This window comes from Halictus rubicundus, chromosome 14, assembly GCF_050948215.1.
Source record: "Halictus rubicundus isolate RS-2024b chromosome 14, iyHalRubi1_principal, whole genome shotgun sequence".
In the NCBI taxonomy this organism is placed as follows: domain Eukaryota; kingdom Metazoa; phylum Arthropoda; class Insecta; order Hymenoptera; family Halictidae; genus Halictus; species Halictus rubicundus.
The window spans coordinates 5,777,565-5,794,371 of NC_135162.1; the positions used below are offsets into that span (position 1 = coordinate 5,777,565).

At 39.6% G+C, this 16,807-nt stretch overlaps 1 protein-coding gene across 2 annotated transcripts in view; it reads right to left on the minus strand.

Moving 5' to 3' along the window:
* Fas1 (fasciclin 1 Fas1 domain-containing) overlaps window positions 1–16,807 on the minus strand; it is a 480,077-nt gene that overhangs the window by 127,381 nt on the left and 335,889 nt on the right. The window lies entirely within an intron of this gene.

Genomic DNA, 16,807 nt, shown 5'->3' on the forward strand with positions numbered 1-16,807 from the left:
AAAGTAATGTAAAATACTGCATTTTAGTACTCCGTAAATCTAGTGTTGAAGGGGAACCTTCAATCTTTAACACTAAACGTACCACGGTCACAATGACCGGGTCTATATTTCACAGTTATTGAAACTATAAAAATTCATTTATGGCAAATTTCCTTCGATCAATTCAAAGTTTGTTTCAATTGATCTTGTGTATATTTTTGTTTTTTCGTTTCTGGCTCGCTTAAATTATAAAAGAAAAAAGACAAAGTTTAATTTTATATGAATCTACAATTTTAAGGTTATGTACAATATACTATATGTATAGTAAGTCAGTATACCAAGTATAATATAAGTATACTATAGTTTTACTGTAAGTATATTAATGTTGTTATAATTTTACCATTTAAAACGGTCCCCTACTGGTACATTGCGGGAACTGTTGCTCCAATATGTAAATCTTATAATTTTATAGTAAAAAAATTAATTTTCTTGCACGTTGTACATATATTTATCTCATTAATTTATTCTCACAACTTAAAATATCAGATATAGTGAAATATTACCTTAGTAAATTAGCTAGATTTCTTAGCAAAAGCTTGAGAAATTCTTCAAGATTTGTTACAGATATGACACATGTTTCAAAATAATAATTTCTAACTGGTAAGTTTGAATTTTATATAATGATTATTTTGATTAATATTAACGTGTGTTTCTACTTTATGCTACTAATTTTTATTTTTAATTATATCAACAAGTAAGGTAAAAAAATAATATTATTGCATAAATTTGCTTTATTGTCCGGATGGAACAATGCCACTGGGACGTTTACCTGACGTGAACAGTTTCTGTCTGCGCACCTGGCTAAAGTTATCAAAAACTGACGACTGTAATTAAATTCGCGTGAACCGGAAGCAAGAGACGCTCCGCAGCATTCGGATTCCATTATGGCATTGCACGAGGAGTGCTCGAAGCCGTTAGCGGCGTGCAACAAATTGTTTCGTGCAACAGTTCAACAATATTCTGAGCCGCTGTTGTCACGCGCGACTAACAGCCGCGCATAATGCACCTGCGCTTTGCGGTGGATTCGAGCTGATAATTTTATTACGTCGTCAAAGGCCGATTGTTTCGCGATAACAAATGTACTACCGTGTAACATCGAACACCTTCGTTTAGTCCCTGTCGTTGTCGCTTTCGCGCGTGCAATATTCTGCACCACGGTTTCTGGCCGATCGGAACTTTGCTAATAGAGTTTGCGATATCGTTATCTGACACAGGACGATACGGAAACTTACCGCGCCGGAATCTGCGTGATACACAGACGCAATTATTCCGGCTAACTTGCCGCGGGAGGCTGTATTATTTAAACGATTAAGTATCCTCCTGAATTAATGGACATTAATCGATATCGGGTTCGTTCGCGTGCTGGCTCGAGGAAACACGAAACCGCGTTTTACGGCAGGAGAATGGAGAAATCCTAGATGAAATTCGATGATTGATCCCTTAAATATAGCGTTGCACTATCCCATAAGTATAGTGGTATTTGCATGGTTATGGTATATTCGCCTCGGAATTGGCAATGCGTCAAAATTGGTAGTGGCCAACAGACAATCGATGCTGATCCTGCTAATTCTGGACAGAATTAATTAGGCGACTAGTAGCCGTGGATATCACTATACAGTTTCATGAAATTGATATTTATTTTGGAAAATAGGATGAGGAGTTCTGAAAGGAGTCCCATAATAATAGTAGCAAGTGAATATTTAAACGAGAATTACAGTGATTTCTCTGTATATGTCGCCAAGGCTTGGACGATAAACGTCGCGGAATTATCCCCGCTACCGTGGGGTACACTCCGTGAAGGGCCACGGCTCGGGTATGTCTCCTTGACGATACATGACGCTGGCAAGGCCCGTGTTGTTGACATATATCGAGAATGTACTGTATCGGCGAATGCAGCTGAAAGTTATGTTGTAGCGCCAAATTGTGAAGCCTTCAATTAAAATCAATGTTTCATAACATCTGTTTTGACACATCTTTTAATTTTTTAGGTTAACCTAATTATTACAAATTACAAGTATTTTTATAATTTCATCCGCTGGTCGAAATCATTTGTATTATTTCAGTTGAATACCAACCCATTGTAAAAGTAAGATGAAAAAAGAGAGTTTGGAGAACGATTTTTCCAATAATTTTAAGCTGACGTATACGGTAAATTCTCGATATATGTCAACAGCATGTGTCTTGCCAGCATCCACTCTCCTCGGCGTCCAAGGCCTCTCGGGGAGAGGCGTAGTGGGGATAATTCCGCGACGTTTATCATCCATGCCTTGGCGACATATACAGAGGAACCACTGTACAGGGGAAGCAAAGTTTCACAGCCAAGGGATGCTACCTACAAGTTTAAAATGCAGTAACGAAATTATTGAAAAATCCAGACACCATCTGAACACTCGAAATAAAAATCAGGAGTAATATTTTGAATTTATTGTTCAATTCAATCTAGTTTTTTGATAATAAATGTCTTCTTTCTTTTGCTGCTATTACACTGTCCAACAAAATAAAACTTTTTTCGAATTTTGCAATATCTGTTGAGTGATTCTTATACACTTTGTCATTCTAAAATCAAATCCGAAAGCAGAATTGCTCTATCACATAAATACAAAAATGGAGCGTACAAAGTACCCGCGTCGGCACATTTTCAAACTTTAACAACCACTTACAACTGTTAGGAAGTACATAAAAATATAATTGGCTATACGGATATGTAGAGGAGAGTCCCCGCTATCTCTTGACTCAAACTTGAACTTTCTCGAGTGTTCAGTTTTTGCGTAACACGTCATTTTTTTTTATCAAAATCATGCATTTTTACAAAAACCAATATTTTTCGAAAACGTTGCGTGATAGAGCAATTCTGCTTTCGAATATGGTTTTAGAATGACAAAGTGTATAAGAATCACCCAACAGGTATTGCAAAACAATTTTGGTGTTGCACAGTGTTATTATGGGACGAATGAAGTTCATCAACTGCTACTATTATTACGAGACAGAGGTAATATTAAACAAAATGGAGCGGCTTACCAGGCTCGAAGTTAAACTAGCTACAGAGTCCAGCGAATCGAAGGCAGAAAGATCGCAGAAGGGTGAAAGAACAAAGAACCGCAGAAGGAGCTGATATCAGATGCAAGCATCGAGAACAATTTAATCCCGAGATTAAAACGGAGTCAGACATTTGGAAATTAATCCGACCAGCATCGCGCTGGAATTGAAACAATGCGTGCTCGCATAACAGAGGATGTACAACCCCGGCGTTACAGAAATCTTCGATATCGATCATACCGGTATCACGGGAACAGGCTCGGGGAGCCCGTATGCGTTCCACAAAGGCACCGCGGATCAGTAAGGAATGTGTCAAAAGCTCGGCACGGTTTAGCGGTTTCTATCCACGTGAAATCCGCATGGATAGGTTACACGTTACGTGGCCCCCTCGCGAATTAAATTCGGCTTGTTTCGCAAATTTACCTATCCGCGGTTTATCTGCGCTGAACACTTGCCCTTCGTGTGGAATTTCGATCCGAGAATTTCGCGAACCTCGACTAGCAGACTGGTTGAAAATCAGATTTCAAGTTAGCCACTGATTTCGGGTCTTTAGATTAGATTTAGAAAAAATTCTAAAAGGCCGTCGATCTCTCAGAAATTTTAACTCGAGTCTAGGCTTTGTAGACGATTTGTTAAAATTCTGCGAATTGTGAATCGCAAAAGTACATCAAATTAAAGATTGAAACTTCCCCTTGATTAGGTTTTATTAATTTGTTTGCATTCAGAGGGGCATAATTATTGTAATAGCTTAATATCGTTACACAGATTTTTAAGTGATTCTAGGATACAGTGAAGTCTTGGTCTAAGCCGAATCCTCGGGTCCGTGCTGTGACATAGATCGTGTAGGGCTACTATAGTGTATGCCGTGCTGTGTTTACACTCCTCGGCGTCCGAGGCCTCTCGAGTTTCCTATCCCCTCACGTGGTATACTCCGCGGTAGTGGGGATAATTCCGCGACATTTATCATGTAGGTCTTGGCGACATATATAGAGAAATCACTGTATTTTCTTGTGACCATGCCGAATGTAGAAAAGGACAGTGCGTGTAAATACTTCTCGATTTCTTGGGCCCCTCGCGGGGTATGCCCCCCAGTGGAAGGGTTAGGCGAACCGACTAAGATCGTGTAGCACCGTTCAGCTTGGATCAAGACTTTACTGCAAATTTTACAAAGTGTATTTAAGAACGCCAATATATCATTTCCAACAACGTATTAAGATTGTTAACGAAGAAGCAACATTCCCTATGGCTAGTGTTTCTCGCAAATGATGCAGACAAATTTTATTTCGCATAAAAATCCACAGTCTACTAACAGCCAATAAATGGCCCTGTCGCAGACACTGATGTTTTATAATCTGAGAGGATAAGATACTTTCTCCTCTCAACGATGTTATCAACGTCACTCAAGCAGTCTGTAACGTGTCCCAGGTACGAAAGCCGTTCGTTTAAATTGATCGTAGTTACCCAGACGTTGACATAAACGACGGCATAATAACTACAAGGAGTAGACATCCTATTCGGCTTTAAATTAGAACGTCGTTAAAGCTGGACGACGCCGTGGTGTACGATATTCTGGTAAACCAAATATTATTAATGTCATTATTATACAGGGTGGTCCTTTTAAGTAGGACCACCTAAATATCTCTTCTGGTTATTGTGATGCAAAAAATATTTATTACGTAATGTGCATGGTGTCAATGGACTAAACATCTAGCAAGAATATTTTTTTCGGAGTTGTCAAGGTCATCGGTGCTTTTTTATACATAACTACGTTTTTGTTTATTGCATCGTGTAACTGATCGAAAAATACATCCAGATATGTATAATGACATGACCTTGAAATGATCTTGATCTTCGAAAATTAAAGCTTCACCTAGAACTGATGTAGGCTTTGACCAAGACTATACAATCAAGAGAGATAATGTAAATAAACATGTTTACTGTCGCAATACTGAGGATACCGAGCAGTTTGCAATCCCGATACAGTTTCAATTTATCCATCAGTGCATCAACGTACTGTTTGAAATAAATGACTCAACACAACAGAAAGTTGATATGGTTTTCATTTACGGTAAAGCTGATCATTGTTTAACGGAAGCGGTTCGAATGTACAGAGATAAATTTCCAGACCAAAAAATAAACAAATTGTAGCTTCGGTCGAACTTTTTGGGAAGCTACAAAAATTTGAAATTTGCGCTAAGATGTAATAATTGCGAATGAATAATTATTTGTGCGTTTTAAAATAGTGACAGTACTAAGAGAAGTTAGGAGCATCGACGTACCAAAAATGATTAAATCAAGAAAGAACTTTTCGCTCGGCTACTGTTTCTTACAATCGATGCAGAACAGTTTTATTTTGCATAAAGATCCGCAGTCTAGTAATGATTGACGAAATCAGGTCGGGCGTACCGGCAGTAAAACGAGGAAGCAATAACGAAGAGGATTAAAAATACTTTGTATTTCGTTTCACGGGAGCTTAGGTTTGTTGAATCCGTCCGTGTGACATCAAACGGAAAAATTCCGCCATGCGGATTCAATTAATCCTCCTCAATATTCGTTCTCCTAGTCCAAGCATCGGGCACGTTAAAATGCACGGACGACTGCGGGTTTTTTTACTCGATTCTGTCGTTTTCCCGGCTGCATAAGAACGATTGATATTCAGGATTTTCAAATAAGCAGAGAAAGAACGGATTCGCTGGGAGAAGTATTAAAACGAGAATCGTCGAGGGAGGAGAGCTGGATGTTCGTACGTTTGATGCATGCAAATGCACACACGTCGCTAATTGCCTCGGAAATACTAGATTACTCCCTGGAGAATATGAAACTGTAAATAAAATTGTTAGTCAGACGATAGAGAATTATTAGTCTGTCATCAGTTTCCTCTTTCGAACTTGAATTTAAAGGTATTGAGTTTATTCGAGTATATTTGTTATCAACACAATTTAAGACAATTTTTATTTTGCATAAAAGTGATAATATTTTCTGTAATGTGCTCGGAAGCTTGCTTCACAAGCGTATACAAATTTTAACGTTAAAGTATAAAAGAACAGAATAAAATCTAGTAACTTCTCAGAATAATTATGTTTAATAACGTAGTAAAAATTTGGTGATAAAGAACTGTTTCATTAGTGCAATGTCTTTGTAACATCTTGTAACTAGTTTCACTGGTCAATTTCGCTGCAAAAGTAACGATTAAAAATTAGCATGGCGCGTCCATTATTCAGCAAAATTCAGTTTCCGCAGTGTTTTTGGCGATAGCAATTTAAAATTAACGGGCTATACACCGGCAGATTGCTCTCGCTGTTAAATGAATGCCATCGGTGGCCACCAGCATTCGGAACAGCATGAAATTACCAATTATGATTCCGCGACGACTAATTGGTAAATACTAATAATAACAAGAAACATTCATCGATCACCGGTTCACCGACAGGTAACTCTCCTGTTTGCAGAATTTATATATTTTAATATAGGCCTGGGAAAGCTGTTACGAATACAGTGTTTACTCTATATATGTCACAAACGCCTACCCGATAAAAGTCCCAGAACTATCCTCACTGTCGCGGGGTATACCCTGTGAGGGGCCAAGAAATTCGAAAAACCTCAGTCGCTGAGGAGTGTAAGGTCGCGTGTATTAAAGAATAGTATCTCCTGGCCGATATATGTCCGTGGCTAGACCCGTGTTTTCGACATATATCGAGTAAACACTATAAACTGGATTTTATGCATTTTTGACAAAAATGAGATCGCTCTTAAAACATTTAAAATAATTTAATTGCACTGTTGCATTGTTGTCAACTGAATAAATGTTGCTCACCTGTCTCATAATTAATATTAGGGGGACCCACAAGCAATCAATTATTTTGAAATCTAAAACAAACTTTGTAGTAAATTCCAGTTTTTATTTCTTAATTCATTATATAATCTCCATCATTATCAAGGACAGTTTGCCATCTTTCCTGCAAATTTTCAATAGAAATCCATAGAAATCCAGGGTTCGTGAAGCAAAATATGACTCAAGGTGCCTCCTTACATCTTCTACAGAATGTTTTATTTCTTAAATAATGCCCCAGAGGTCTGAAAAGATGATAGTCAGAGGGAGCAATATCCGGTTAGTATGGGGGTGTGGTAAAACTTCCCATTGCAATTCTTTGATTTTTTTCCTGAGTGAGTTTCGCTGTATGGGGTTCGGCATTATCAATTTGCAGTATTACACCTTTTCTGTGGACTAAACATGCCCTCTTTTTCAATACTTCTGAATACAGCCATTGCAATTGCTGACAATAGAACTCAACAGTAACTGTTTCTCCAGGTTTCAACAACTCAAAGTGAATTATGCCACGACAGTCCCACCAAATGCACAGTAACACCTATCTAAGTGATGAGCTAGGTTTAGGGGTTGATATTGTGGTTTGATTTGCAGAAAGCCATTGCTTGGAACGCTTTATGTTATCATAAAGAATCCATTTTTCATCTCCGGTAACGATTCTGCTAAGAAATGGATCTCTACGAAATCTGGATAGCAATGAAGCGCAAATTGATCGACGAATATTCTCGTTGGTCCCAGATAATTGATGCGGTACACATATTCCTTGCCTATATGCCTTTCCCATTTCGTGTAGGCGCCTTTGTACAGTTGACCATGTGGACCCAAGGCTTCTCGATAATTCTTGTATACTTAATTTTGGATCAGCTTCCACTAGAGATTTTAGGGTGTCATTTTCAAATTCAACTGATCGTCCACTTCGAGGCATGTCAGAGAGATCATAATCACCAGCAGCAAACCTTCTGAACCAACGCTGACACTTGTTGACCTTCGATACATCTCCATAAACATCGCAAATTTTCTTTGTTGTTGCCGTTGCATTAAATCCCGCATGAAAATGAAAAAGTATGCAATGACGAATTGATCCTCGGAAGGTACGGACGCCGCCATTTTATTACAGTGTTGTAATAAAAATTATACTTTTTAGAATATTTTGAACTCAGGCTGCTTTACCGAAAACTGTAAAAGAATACGTATTTCAACGATCGGTACAGAACTAAAGGCAAAACAAATTCTTTGCAAATAATTGATTACTTATGGGCACCCCTAATACAATTTTCCACAAAACTCCGCGGTCTAGTTTATTTACAAATAATTATAAGTAAAATCAAATAATAACATAGCAAAGAATTAATTACAAATTCGATGGACGCAAATTTTCCACCAGACGTGTAACGTAGTAAATAAAAACTGCGAATATCCAACCATCGTTTTCTCCCATACGCCGTAACAAAAAAAAAAAGAAGAAGGACCGAGAGCGAAATGACGCGAACGAGAAGTCTGCGAACGTCTAGACACCATTCAGCTCATCCCGATCACGTATCATTGATAATTTACGATCCCGTTGGATATTCGGTGCATCCGGTACAAAGATATTTGCCTCGCGAGGAATGATATATACGCCGGGGGTCGATGCTTGAATAAAGGATCGACAGTGTCCGTCCTTGGGGGGATAGATCCGAACGATATGGATAGGTTAAAGAAGACGCCGAAGGGACACACAGGGGTCGCAACGATTCAGCGGAGAGGCTTCAAGAGGTTAGGCGACCCCCTAACTGGAATATCCCCTTTCCATTGATCCCGTTTGGACACCCGAACTCTTCATAGATTTCTCTCCTCGATGGAGTCCTGCTTGAGCGTGAAGAGATCGATGCCCATACGAAAGTGGTTCGAGATTGAATCGGAAAATAAACGATCTGAGCACTTTTGGTGTACCACCTTTTTTTCTAAGTACGACAATGTCTTCATAAGCTTGCAAAATTGAGGACTGAAATATTATCTACGACAATATTCTTTGATTTTTCGATGCAGAAAAGAATACCGAGTAGAGAAAGCATTGGCATCGGTGTGTCGGTGAGAGAAATTCACAACTTTTGCGTGTAATTATTCTGTGACGAGACTTTCATCAGCGTATTCCTGACCCTTCTCTGATTAAAATGATACCCCACACGATGCAATATGGTTCGTGTTTAATCGTTTAATCCACGATTAAGCGAAACCTCGTTTATCCGAACTGATCAGAGAGACGTAACCGTTCGGGAAAATATGCTTCGATTCGAGTCGTGTTGGGTATCAGTTTAATCAGAAAAATGTCAGGAATATTTTGCGTAAAATCTCGCCGAGAAATAATTAAAATCGAAATTACGCCATTGGACTGACGTTAAGGAATATCGCCCGTACACGGTGTAAGGGACTTTTCGAAGCCATCACTGTAGTTCAACATCCTTTCGTCACAATATCAAGCCGCACATTGAATTCGACGTGACATGCTTATCAGACGTTTCCTCCTTCGGATGTCCTTCGAGAGTACATGTTTGCTCTGTGGCGGACACGTAATTTCGGCTTGTAATGTTTGTGTTCTTGCAATACCTCGCGCGCCCCCCCCCCCCCCCGTGTTTCAAGCGGTGCTTAAGGTTAGGTACACTGTCATTATCGATCTCGACAGACGCTCAGACACGTCGATTTCGAGTGAGAAGCGAAACACGCGAGATTAATATTAATTTCGATGGTTCCCCTCTCTATCACCACTCCAAAAAATATATTACGGACTAACCAAATTTCGAGACATTTTTGCTCGAGTGTCACTCTCGCGGATCAATCTAAAAACCAATTTAAAAATTCCTGTGGTAGCTCAGTCAGATATTTGCACTGAATTTAACGGTCTTATATTTTTAATATGTATCTACCAACAGGGAAGATATTATAGACTATTCAACCATTTTGGGGACCATTTTGTTTCTCGAGTGACAGTCTTGCGGATCGATCTAACAAATAATTAAAAATTCCTGTGGTCGTTCAGTCAGATATTTGCACTGAATTGGTCTTATATTTTTAATATGCATCTACCAACAGGGAAGATATTATAGACTAACCAACCATTTTGGAGACCATTTTGTTTTTCGAGTGACAGTCTTGCGGATCGATCTAACAAATAATTAAAAATTCCTGTGGTCGTTCAGTCACATATTTGCACTGAATTTAACGGTCTTATATTTTTAATATGCATCTACCAACAGGGAAGATATTATAGACTAACCAACCATTTTGGAGACCATTTTGTTTTTCGAGTGACAGTCTTGCGGATCGATCCAACAAATAATTAAAAATTCCTGTGGTCGTTCAGTCACTCTTCCTGATTAATCTAAAAAATAATCGAACAATGCCTGTGGTCGTTCAGCCATTCTTCGCGATCAATCTAAAAATTAATTAAAAAATTCCCGGCGGTTCTGTCAGATGTTTGTGCTCGATTCAACAGTCGTATATTTTTAGTTATGAGGAATAATTTCTCTTAAAATTGTGACACATCTCGAACTCGGAAAACACCGAAGCTTACGAAAGAAAATAACTACTTTGGGCAAGGAGTTAACTTATAATCTGTACGCCCTAACTTCGAAATGAATAGTTTCGAACTGGAATGAGGAACGTCCTCGGTTTCTCATGAATAACGTAAGAAATTGAGTTTCTCGAAGATTGAACCATTCTCTGAACGGTAAAACGGAGCGATCCATTTTAAAAGTGTTATAAAATTGCTCGTTCTCAGAAGCAGCCTCGTTACATTCTAATTGACTATCTTTGCCACTAATTTTTATATTCTCGAGGCCTTTAACGTTCTTCGTTCGTTCGGATAGCTCGCTCGCGAGATTTCCAAGTAGATTAGAATTTATTTGCGGCGGCTTTCAGAACCGCGGGAAGAGAAATTCGAAATCCGATCAAGTTATTCGTGGATAGAGTACACGCGAAATCGCTATCGGGTCCGTTTCATTTTCTGGCACATGCGTTACGTAATAAATTCTAATCCACGATTATCTCAATAAACCGCTGGCATTTCGCAGAAATGAAAGTCAAATCCTCTTACGATGTATTAAAGGGGACCGCGGAATTTGGTCGGGCTGCGCGACAGCAATCGAAATTACATATTTCGATTCGAACGCGACGTAGAAGCATCGTGTTTTTCAAATTATCAAAACGAAATAGGATCTGCGACCGTTGCTTCTCTTTTCCCACATTTCTTCCGTTCGTTTCAGAAGTTCTTCGCAAAAAAACATTCTTTGATCATGCACGATCAAAATTGCTAAACAGAAACCTTAATAGCGCAGCGAATTCTGTCAAGAAGTGTGCATTTTGTAATTTGAATGACGTACAAGTGCCAAAATTGTGGCTCTATCAAAATATATATAACTCATGCAATTTTGATTGTTTCTAGTTTTAAAAAATCGATAATGCACTTCAAATACCTACGAATGCGTATGCAAAATCCTAATGCAAGGGTTTCAATAGTTCTCTTGAAAAAAATTCTTGAAAATTGGCAAATTTGACACTGGAAACCAGAATGTCCCTTTAAAACGTACTCTATAAAAACATACATAATTCCCGCAATTTTGATTATTTTTACATGAAAAAAATCACACGTGTAATTCAAATAACAATATATATGTGTTCCAAATTCCAATGCAAGGGGTAGAATAGTTCTCTTGAAAAAAATCTTGGAAATTGGCAAATTTGACACTGGAAACCAGAATGTCCCTTTAAAACGTACTCTATAAAAATATACATAATTCCCGCAATTTTTATTATATTTACATGAAAAAAATCACACGTGTAATTCGAATAACAATAAATATGTGTGCCAAATCCCAATGCAAGGGATTCAACAGTTTGGCGGGAAAAAATTCATGGAGAAACGCCCTCTAAAACCAGAATATCCCCTTAAGGGCGCAGAGGTAAACGGAAGAAGCAAGACTACAGAGGACTGGCAATCAGCAGTGTCCAAAGTGAATCGTTCCTCGCAATTTCGCGTTTCTCGGCAAAAGCAGTCATTGTGTGTCAGGCAGAGGCCTGCACAGGAGATTCATGGGAACCTGGAACAAGAAGGTTACATTTCCCACGGGAGGCGGCATTCTCCTTTCATTTTCAGACTTATTTCCATCCGGGGATGGAAGGAGAGAGCCGGTCCTCTCGGCAGGCGATCCTGAGTACGAAGGGTCCGCAGGGATTGCGATCCAGCCATCATCCGTTCTGCGACGCGAAAATCAATCTCAACAGCTTCCGGTATCAATCTCGCATCACACCTGAAGCACACTCGACCGCATTCCTTGCGAGACCGTCGTTCTTCACGTTCGGATTTTCATCCTTTTCCCGAATAAGATCGTCCACGGAATCGCACGGAACCGGAGAAAATATCGAAAACCGAGGGACAGGAGCTTCGGAACGTTCGCGCTCGCAAAACGATTGGCATATCGACCGGTAGCGCCGGTCAGCCCGATGGAAAAGCTTCCGATTGTGTCCCAGATGGTTCCGGAAGATTCGCCAAATTTGCAGAGGTGACTTCGAACCAACAAAGAAGATCCGAGCAATTGTGAAAATGTTAAAAATGTGGTAAGAGCCAGTTCGTTAAATTTGAGCGAATGCAGTCTCTGAAATATTATCTTATAATCAGTGGTCTCATTTGTATGCAAAATTACAATTGCCTGCATTCGTAGGCACAGAAGCTGTGCAGTTGCATACTTCTTTTCTTAATAATTCTTCTATTCATTTTTCCTATTCATTTTTGCAATAAATGCATACAATCTGCAATCTAGTAATCAATAATCAATACGAAACTTCTCGGAGAAAGGAGATTTGAGGTGCATCAATATTCAGAAAACCTCAACTGTTAGAGTGGAGTAGAGCTGCTCAAAATATCTATTAGCGGGCAAAGTATGAGCACAGCAACGGGCACAAAAGTATAGGCACAGCTACGGGCACTGGTATGAGCACAGCAACGGGCACAGCTACCGGCACAGAGGTATGGGCACAGAAATATAGCCACAGCTACGGCCACTGGTATGAGCACAGCAACGGACACAAAAGTATGGGCACAGCTACAGGCACTGGTATGAGCACAGCAACGGGCACAGCTACGGGCACTGGTATGAGCACAGCAACGGGCACAAAAGTATGGGCCCAGCTACGGGCACTGGTATGGGCCCAGCTACGGGCACTGGTATGAGGACAGCAACGGGCACAGCAACGGGCACAGCTACCGGCACAGAGGTATGGGCACAGAAATATAGGCATAGCTACGGCCACTGGTATGAGCACAGCAACGGGCACAAAAGTATGGGCCCAGCAACGGGCAGAAAAGTATGGGCACAGCTACGGGCACAAAAGTATGGGCCCAGCTACGGGCACTGGTATGAGCACAGCCACGGGCACAGCCACGGGCGCAAAAGTATGAGCACAGTTATGAGCACTGGTATGAGCACAGCTACGGGCGCAAAAGTATGGGCACAGTTATGAGCACTGGTATGAGCACAGCTACGGGCACAAAAGTATGGGCACAGCTACGGGCGCAAAAGTATGGGCACAGCTACGGGCGCAAAAGTATGGGCACAGCTATGAGCACAGTTACGGGCACAGCTACGGGCACAGCAACGGGCACAAAAGTATGAGCACAGCTACGGGCACAGGTACGGGCACAGCTACGGAAAAGTAACGTGCCCGCCGTTCCGTGTATGCCCAGGGCAAGAAAATCGCTGCCCGTACGGGCAGACGCTGAACATCTCTGTAGTGGAGGACGTCAGCGACTTTTAAAGTAAATTGAGCCGAATCATACATTTTCCAGTGGACCGGTTTTTTAGCGTGGAGAATTACACTGGGCAGCAATTGCATTGCTTATCTAACGAACAACATTTTTAATTAGCGTTATCTTTTCGAAGTAATTTCGTCAGAATTGAGATTTAATTTGTTTTTGTGGTCCGCGATGGCAAAAGTGTGGTACATGGAAAAAGGGAGAATTAGAGAAAGAGAGAAAGCGAGAGAACGAAGAAGGAAATTGCCTAGGAAAAACCGAAAAAAGAGAACGAGTTAAATGGACAAGACAAAGCCGTGTTTCGGCCCCCGGAGGTGAAATGATAAATTAAACCGAGCACAATAATGTTCCGCCCGCAAAACAAGACGGCCCCGCTTGCAAAATTATGGAAGTTCCAAGACTAATTGGCAAACTTTTCGCGGCGCGTAAAATTCCCGGGCATTGTTTCGTTCTATGTTCTACTTTTTCTTTTTTCTTTTTTGGAATGGACAATCACTTTTAAAAACAGCCAGTGTTTCATAGTCCAGCGATTTAACGTATAACAACAAACAGAGGGAACACGGGCGCCGAGAATATTGCGTTCGAAATTTTTCAATTTAAAATAAACAATTTCGAGAACGTGCTAGGAATAATGAAACCCTCCGGCACGCGTTATACGATTACAGTACAGCGTAGAAAAATAATTGCGTTGTAGAGGCGGGAATAATAACATTTTGACACATTAAATTTCACGGAAATTTGCCATGCGCGTAGGAAAATTGGGAAAATATTCTACGCATTTTTATGGCTGCCAGTTTGCACGTTTAACAGCTCTCGATGGTATTGTGTGAAATATTTTGGAAATGGCTGGAGATGGAAAAAATGTGAAAAATAACATTTTGCTGCATCATTCAACTCAACGAATAATTTCAGTTAATCTCAGGAATAAAATATCGCAAAAAAGGAATCGGTTCTCCGGTTTGTTGTTTAATCAAAAACACAGTCGGCGAACTTCATCTCCGCGTTTCTCTCGCGTGGTAACTTCCGGGCGAGTTTCTTTGTTTATTTGCCTGGTAAGAAGTTTGCAGAATTTCTTGACGATAAATGGTACGGGACTGCCCCGTGCGCTCTCATCGAATTGTTCTTGCGGTGAGTTCCTTTGACAAATTGCCCCTGGTCGAATAATATTGGTCCGATTGTTTTGTTCCGTTGAACACTCGGTTGCCTCGGTCTCAATTGTTTACAGAAAACAGGCTCTCTGGAGAAATTCGCGAAAACAAATCGATAGACAATAATCGGAGTTGATGGACGTCAAAGAGAACGTTAACGCTTTAACATATCAAAAACATTTCGATCAAATGAGACATTTAAGAGGAAGATTGAAATTTCTATGTGGCTTCCGTTCCTTGGGGAGGCAATTTTTATTTTCCATAACAATCGACAGGTCATTCTCGATCTACTCTTTCCTAATTTATTTGATTGGATTTTTTCTTTCAATAGGGTGTCCTAAAAATGTTGCATTTCCTTGAAAAGGGTAAATCCCAAGGTGATTTGAAATAACTTTTTCCTTTGCGAAAATGTTCCCCGCGGCTTCGTTAAGGATTTATTAACGAAAAACACGGACCAATCGGAGCGCGGCTAGCAGACGGATTCCGCCTCGGCCAATGGCAGCGCCACGCTCAGCGGGACCTGTCGCCGAGCCCGGAATTCGCCAGCCATGCCGCGCTCTGATTGGTCCGTGTTTTTCACTTCCCAATTACCTGAGATTGGTTATGAAATTCTTGATTCAGTGCATAATAACCTGTAACAATTAATTATGCATTCGACTGATCACTGTATTAGCGAATATACTTTATCAATAATTAATCGTGTCCCCGTACTTGATATTAATGAATTCATCAAAGAAAAACTCTTCAGAAATTGGCCGCAGGACTTAGAATATTAAGCAACGTAGAGCATTCTTAACTTTTAATTATTTAAGGGGTTTCAAGAATTTAAATAACTGAATTAGTCTAGTACTGGAATATTCTCGTGCATATTCTCAAAAGAATTTAGTAGCGAACGCGTAACAATAATAATTCATTGTTCTATATATGAAAAATTCATTGGGGACTATTATTAATCCACAAACTTTCCTGTGGTTTCTAAAAACTTTTTACGGCTTTCTAAATGATTTGAATTCTTTAATATTTCCTAGCGTTTCTTCGGGTTCTATTAAATGGAACTCGGACATCAATATTGAATTATCAAACACCTTTTTCCGACGAAAATGCGACGAAAATTGTTCCGTACGATTTTTCAAATCCATCGAACTAGCCTCCACTTTTACATTTTTTAAAAAATTACACACAGTGTGATTCATATTTATTGTTAGTTAGTTTACTGCAGTGTTATTAAATAGGATCGAAGCAACACCGACCAACTTTTTGTACTCTTCTTCTTTCAATAAAATTTTATATTTTATATTTCATATTTTTTAAAAATTTTATATATCCTATTTTCTTAAAAGTTTGCATTTTGTTACAATTTTATATTCCATATTTTATTAAAATTACATATTTTATAGTAAAATAAAATTGATTAGAATTAAATTTATTATAGTAAAATAAAATTTACTTATTTATAGTTTATTTACATATTTCTTTATAGTAAAAGAAGAAGCTGGCCACAATAGGCGACAAAAAGTTGCCCGACGTTGCTTCGGTGTGGACATAGCTTAAGGGTTATCCCATTTTAAAATGGTGGGTCTTTTGGGCGTTCACGAACCCTGCAAAATATGTAATGTGTGCAATTAATTTTTTCCAGCTGTTGGAAATATGCGGATAGGTGGCGCTGCGAGCGTGTGATCCGGTTTTGCGTGTCGCGTACCGATCTACGGAGACTCTGCTTTGTTACGGTTCTTCTAGAAGGTTCTCGTGCGATGTTCTTCTTCTTCGGTTATACGGAACGTGCTCGACGTAAAGTTTTTCTGCAGTTAAAGTTGTCGATATACGCGATATATAAGTTAAGGGGGCCGGCAGGGTTTGAAATCCATATGCTTATGCATGGGTCAAAACCTTTTCAAACTATCGCTTCAATATTGCAATGAGCAGTTTAAAAGTGGTCACTTGTGTTTCCTAAAAGTCCAATTTATGTCTGTA